The sequence below is a fragment of the Pelodiscus sinensis genome, chromosome 19 (assembly GCF_052426305.1).
Source record: "Pelodiscus sinensis isolate ZL-2025 chromosome 19, ASM5242630v1, whole genome shotgun sequence".
NCBI lineage: Eukaryota > Metazoa > Chordata > Testudines > Trionychidae > Pelodiscus > Pelodiscus sinensis.
In genome coordinates this window covers 16,863,745-16,870,652 of record NC_143070.1, presented here as the reverse complement: position 1 = coordinate 16,870,652, position 6,908 = coordinate 16,863,745, and positions in this window count along the sequence as shown.

The window sequence follows — 6,908 nt, the reverse complement described above, 5'->3', positions numbered from 1 at the left end:
TGGGTCCCATATGGGGAGAGGCTAGAGAGACTGGGACTTTTCAGTCTGGAAAAGAGAAGATTGAGGGGCGATATGATAGAGATATATAAAATCATGAATGGTATGGAGAAAGTGAATATAGAAAAGTTATTTACTTTTTCCCATAATATGAGAACTAGAGGACACCAAATGAAATTGATGGGTAGTAGGTTCAAAACTAATAAAAGAAAATTTTTCGTCACGCAGCGCACCGTAAGCCTGTGGAACTCCTTGCCAGAGGTGGCTGTGAAGGCCAGGACTCTAATAGAGTTTAAAAAAGAGCTCGATAAATTTTTGGAAGTTAGGTTAAATGGCTATTAGCCAGGGGCAAAGTATGGTGCCCTATCCTTTAGTCAAGGGCTAGAGATGGATGGCAGGAGATAAATCACTTGATCATTGTCTTCTGTTCACCTTCTCTGGGGCACCTGACACTGGCCGATGTCGGCAGACAGGATACTGGGCTAGATGGACTTTTGGTCTGACCCAGTATGGCCGTTCTTATGTTCTAAGGGGTTAGATAAGCTATATCCCTTGGTTAGACCCCCTCTTCCCACTTGGGACCTCAATCTCGTGTTATTTAGACTAGTGTCACCCCCCTTTGAGCCGCTGGCCACCTGCTCTTTGAAGCACCTTTCCCTCAAGGTGGCATTCATTGTGGCCATTACCTTGGCCCACAGGGTCTCTGAGCTCAGGGCATTAACCATAAATCTACCCTACCTAGTGTTCTCCGCTAGTAATGTGAGGCTCCGCCCTCACCCTGCTTTTCTCCCTAAGGTGGTTTCACTGTTTCACTTGTGTCAGGAAATCTACCTTCCAGTGTTCTTCCCAAAGCCTCCTCTAAGGAGCAGGTTCTTTATTCCCTGGATGCTAGGCATGCACTAGCTTTCTATATTGACAGGACTAGGCCATTTTACAAGTCCACACAATTGTTTGTTGCTATCGCTGATAGACTGAAGGGGCTCCCCATATTGACCCAGAGGTTGTCCAATTGGGTCACGGGATGTATTAGGGAATGTTATGCCTTGGCCAGGAAGGTTCTGCCCCAGGTTACAGCACATTCCACCAGGGCGCAGGCGTCCTCGATGGCTTTTGGTGCGCAGGTACCGATTACTGAGATTTGCAGGGCAGCCACATGGTCATCCCTCCATACCTTTACAGCGCACTATGCCCTGACACAGCAGGTTAGGGAGGATGCAAGCTTGGGCGCTGCAGTCCTCGGCTCTGTTCTGTAAATATGTTATTTATCTGCACTGTTGCACTTCTACGTTGATTTTTGGCTGTTACTTAAATTGAATAAATTTGTTGGATTGTTCAACTTTTGTGGATATCTCTATCTCAGTGCTCCGATCCCTCCTCCTCTGGCTGGGGTTGGCTTGGAAGTCACCTGATCGAATGGACATGAGCAACCACTCGAAGAAGAAAAGAACGGGTATTTACCTGTAACTGTTGTTCTTTGAGATGTGTTGCTCATGTCCATTCGATTCCCCCTACCTCCCCTTTGTCGGAGCATCCGGCAAGAAGGAACTGAGGTGGGGCAGCGCCGGCACGTGTACTTATGCCCCACCATGGCGGCGCCACTCCAGAGGGTGCCCTGCTGGCGTCAGGGTATCGCTGGGAAAAATGCTCCAGATGACGCGGTGCACGCGGTGCGCTCTCCTGAGTCGAATGGACATGAGCAACACATCTTGAAGAACAATAGTTACAGGTAAGTAACTGTTCTTTTCTGGAGGCCTTTTTTGGAGTGGGATGGGGGAGGGGAGTTGCACTGCAGAGTAGGTGCTCTCCCTCCCCCCCTACTCCTCCCTCCCCATACACACACAGTAAGGGCTGAAGAACCGGGGATATGGATGTCCGCTTTTCCCCCGCCTGACATGGGTTTGAAACTGACTCGTTCTCTTCGGTGCCGCTTTCCCCTCTGAAACTGACACGCTTCCCTCTGCAGTACCAGGCTCCGGGCATGTCCCCACCCCGCCTGAAACTGACAGTACCTCCCTGGGGTCCCCCCCCAACTTAAGGGCTACAGAACCGGTGTAACGGCCCTGGTAGGGCGGGGAGGCGTCTTTCAAGAGGGGATCCCAGGTCCCCGCGTGACAGGCTGGAAATGCTGCGGGCTGCGCCGCTACTTTCACTTTCCGCCCGGCGAACGCCCCTGGATCGAGGCGGGGGGAACCGCGGCAGACGAGCGCAGTGAACGACGCCCCCTCGTGTCTCTGTCAGGGCGGGGCCCAGGCTGCCCACGTGTCGGGGTTCGGCAGTTCCACTGTCACTTTCACTTTCGTGTCGAACGTTCCATTGTCCCCGGGACCAAAGGCCGCGGGCTGCGCGGGGACCCTGCGGGCCTGGATCGCCCCGGCGGGAGCGGAGCAGCGGGACCCGGGCCCGGCCCAGCGGCACATAGAGCCCAGGGGCAGGGAGTCCGGCCGCGCCCGGCAGAGCGTCCCGCGCCCGGAGGCTCCAGCCAGGTACGTGCTGCCCCCGGGAGGGGCTGGGCGAGCCTGGGAGCGCGCAAGGCTCCGGCGGATGGTTGGAAACACCCGGCGGCAGCCGCCCCGCGATCGGTGGCTTCCCTCTGTGCTCACCAGGCCCGGGTGCCCCCTTCGGAGAGATTTCCAGTCCCATCCCCCGCAGGGTGCCCCGGGGTGTCACTGCCCGCAGGCTGGGGTGGGATTTCTACCTTTTAACGTGTTGTTCAGAGCAGGGTGCCCGCTCCTGTTCTCCAGGGCGATCTGTGACAAATCCCGCCGGAGATTTCGCAACCAGTTAGGGCAGCAAACTGCAGCTGGTTCTTTCTGCTGTGTGCTTAAAACTGATCTTGTTCCCAAGGGTGTCACTGAGGGGGGACTCCAGGCTACACTAACACAGGGAAATGTATTAGACATTGTGATATGGACGGTTTCTTCCTGTGTGACAAGCCACTGAGTTGCAATATCCTGAGGAACCTATGGGAGGAGAACAGCTCTTCAAAAACTAGCCAATTAGGTGGTCATAAGACGGAATTTTCAGGTCTCTCCTCCACCTCAGTGGTCTTCTCTCCTGAGCCTCCAGTCTCTTGCTCTTGCTCTGTTTCTGTTTCTTTCTCTCTCGCGCTCTCTCTCCTCCTACTGCCTCCCCCCCTCTCTCAGCTCTCCTCCGCCTTCTGCCTCTCTCTCTGTCTCCCTCTTTCTCTTCTCCTCCTCCCCCGCCACCTCTCACTCGGGGGACCATGGAGTCCAAACAGCCATTTGGGCTCCGCACTCCCCGTGGTGCATGGGGAGCACGGAGCCCAAACGGTCGCTTGCGACACTTGCTCCCACATGGCAGCCCAGCTGGGCGGGAGGCAAAGGGGCGGTGTGGTGGTGATGTTCACAGCCAGGGAGTGGGGCCTGGAGCCACTGTCATGCCGCACATGTCAGCCTGTTGCTGCCCCCATATCTCTCACCCCCCTTTGCTGTCCTGGCTCCTGCCTTTCTCAATCCCCTCAGCCCTTTGGGGACCTGCCTCCCTCCCCAGCACCAGCCCTTCTCTTCCCCCTGTGCCCTCTCCTCCTCTAGCCCCACTCTGATCAGCTGTAGCTGCCCCCTTCCCACCCTTCTCCTAACACCTCCCTCTGCCCACCTGCCCTGCCTCTCTCCTCTGGTGCCCATCTCTCCCCTCCACGTGTCTGCTTCACCCCCAACAGTCTCCTGACACCTGCACCTTCCCTTACCCTCCACCTTCCTGGTGCCTCCCTCTTCCCTCACTGCCCCTGTCCTCCTTGTCCCCTTTCTCCCTGGTGCCCACCCCCTCACCACCCTCTACCCCAGTTCTCCTCATGCCCCTCTGTGACCTCACACATGACTTGCTCCATCCCCTGCCTTCCTCATGCCCACCCCTCCTCTCAACTCCTCCTCTCTGGTCACCCACTCCTTCTCTCTCCTCTTCCTCCCTCTTGTCCCCAGTGCCCCTCCCCTCCCCTCTCCTAGTATCACACTGTTCCCTCCCTTCTCTCACTCCCACTGACACCTTCCCTCCCTTCCCTCCCCCACCCTTTTCCTTATTGTCTCCTCTTGGCCCCCTGGCATTTGTCTCTTCTGCACCCTGCCCCTTGGTGCCTTCCCCTTTCTTCTGTCCTGCCCCTTCCCTTGTCACAAGCCCCTTCCTCTTCTTACCCCCCTTCCCTTTAGTTCTCCCCCTGCCCCTTCTCTCATCTTCTGCCTTCCATGTGCAAAGCAGTTTGTGAGCCTGGAGTCAGGCTGCAATGCTATTATTGTGGTCTCAGTCCCAGCTGCTCCTGGTGCGAGATTTGCTTGCTGAGACTGGAGTGGAGGCTGCCCATGGGGCTATTTTTAGTACTGTGGTCTCGGTCCCCTCAGGCTGCCTGAGTCCAGCTGGAGTTAAGTGGCAGTCACATGAGGCCCAGTCTGGTAAGGCTGACCCAGCTGGAATGCACGTCGTGTGGCTGCCGCTTGACTCCAGCTGGAGATGGGGTTGCCTGCAGGGACCTGGATGGCGGTATTAAAAAATAGCACCACAGGTGGCCTCTGCTGCAGTCCTGGCACCTGCCAAGCCCAAGCGTGCCCTGCCCCACAGTGCCGCAGCTCTCAAGGCAGCTAGGAGGAGAAGGATGTGGTACTGTCAGACCAGGACCCCACTCTGCAGAGGCTGTCTGGTGGGGCGGGGGGGAGGGAAGGTGGAGAGGAAGGGGCCGGGTGCCACCGGAAGTTGGTCCAGCTGCCCTACCCACTCTGCTTCAGGGAGGGGAAAGAGGCTGTTGCACATGGCAGAATGCAGTGACTGCGGAGCTAGTGCCCCCAGACACAGTGTCTACACTAGGAAACGATTTCAAAATCAATGAATTTGAATTAATAACTCCCGATTTTACAACATCAAAATAGCATGTTCCCACTATAGGGCGTCCCCACTGTACACCCAAGATACATTCCAAAACATGGGGACGTAGAGCAAAACAAAGTAAAGCAGGCTGTCTTCCATTTGCACAAATTGGTCTCTTTTTTTCTGCACAATGTAAGAGCGGGGAATGGGAAGATGTATAATGCAACAGTTCCTACAAGTGTCACAGACAATAGTGTGGAACTGTTGAATACTGGGAAGATATATAGGGGGATGCCCTGTACGGAGAAGCTTCAAAAATAGTCCAAGGCAGGCTCCATTAATGAGGACGTGATACCTCAACTGAGAGCCCCTGGAAGTCCTGGGGAGTAACTGGTTCAAATTCCTCTGGGGAGCAGTTATTTTGAAATAATGGCACTGGAGTGTCCACACTAATGCTATTTTGAAATAGCTATTTCAAAATTAATGCTATTCGCCGAGGAAAACAGGAGTCCAGATTTCAAAATAAGCAGCCTATTATTTTGAGATAAGGTATTTGTTAGGGTGGATGCTCCACTTATAAAGTCAATCTAAGGGGGGTTATTTTGAAATGGAGCCCTAGTGTAGGCCAGTGCTAAGTGCCTTTCCCGTGTGGAATGTCACAGCACTGGGGGCTGACAGTGACTTGCCAGTGTAGACGTGGCCTTAATGCTAGTCAGTGTCCTGCTCACTGTGGTCAGTTTTTGTTTTCTCCTTCCTGTTGTCCAGATGAAGTTTCAGGGAAGATGAAGGTTCCCTCCATCTGCCACAGCGCCAGAGCCAGCTCCCCTCTGCCTGGTTTTCTTGTTTTCTTCCTGACTTGTTATGTCCACAGCATGGAATCAGGTAGGACTCTGCGCTGGGTCTGCTGTTTCTTAGAGGATTTATTTAACTCCCAGAAGTGTCCTAACAACATGCGCAACTCAAGAGTCAGTGGCATTTCACAGGGTGGCTGTGTCTACCCTGGGCCACTTATTCCGGAAAATCAGCCGCTTTTCCAGAATAAGCTGCGAGCTGTCTACACTGGCCCTTGAATTTCCGGAAAAGCAACGACGCTCTACTGTACAAAATCAGCTGCTATTCCAGAAAAACTATTCTGCTCCCGCTCGGGCATAAGTCCTTATTCCGGAACACTGTTCCGGAAAAGGGCCAGTGTAGACAGCCCAGCAGTCTTTTCTGGAAAAAAGCCCCAATCGCGAAAATGGCGATCGGGGCTCTTTTCCAGAAAAGCGCGTCTACATTGGCCACAGACGCTTTTCCGGAAAAAGGGCTTTTCTGGAAAAGCAGCCTGCCAATGTAGATGCTCCTTTTCCGGAAAAACTGAAAACGGAATAGTATTCCGTTTTAAGCAGTTCCGGAAATTCATGCCATTGTAGACACAGCCGGTGTGTCTACACTGCACCGCTATTTCGAGATAACAAAGCAAATGTCTACACAGACATTCCTTTATTTCAAAATAGTTTCAAAATAATGGGTGGCTTATTCCTAAATCTGTAAACCTCATTCCATGAGGAATAACGCCTCTTCTGAAATAGCTATTTTGATGTGTAGATGCTCCACTGCTGCTATTTCGAAATAGCCCATCTAATATAATAAAACAGCTTTAAATGGAGAAAGCACGTCTATGAGTCTGCCTTGGACTAGTTTTGAGGCTTCTCTGCAGTGTAGACGTGCTATTTCAAAATAAGTGTGCAGTGTAGATGTACACACAGTGTGTAAACATAACACAGCAAGCTCGGTGTAAGCAGCGGGATGGTCCTACTACTGTGGGGAACTCTCCTGGCTTCTGTACTACCCCAGTGAAATGGGTTAGAGACAGGATCCGAGTCCTCGCTCCCACGTCTTTACCCAGGGTATGTCTACACTGGGGAGTTATTGTAAAAGAACTCCCCTTATTCTGAAACAACACGGCGAGCGTTCTCACGTTTAAGAACAGGCACAGGGTTCCTGCGGGACTAAGTCTAAGGGAGGGGCTGAGCTGTCCTCACTCCGGGTGCTGTCTCTGCACTGGGCACTTCCCTGACTCACTGAGCCATGTGTACAGCTCAAAGCAAAGAGACGTT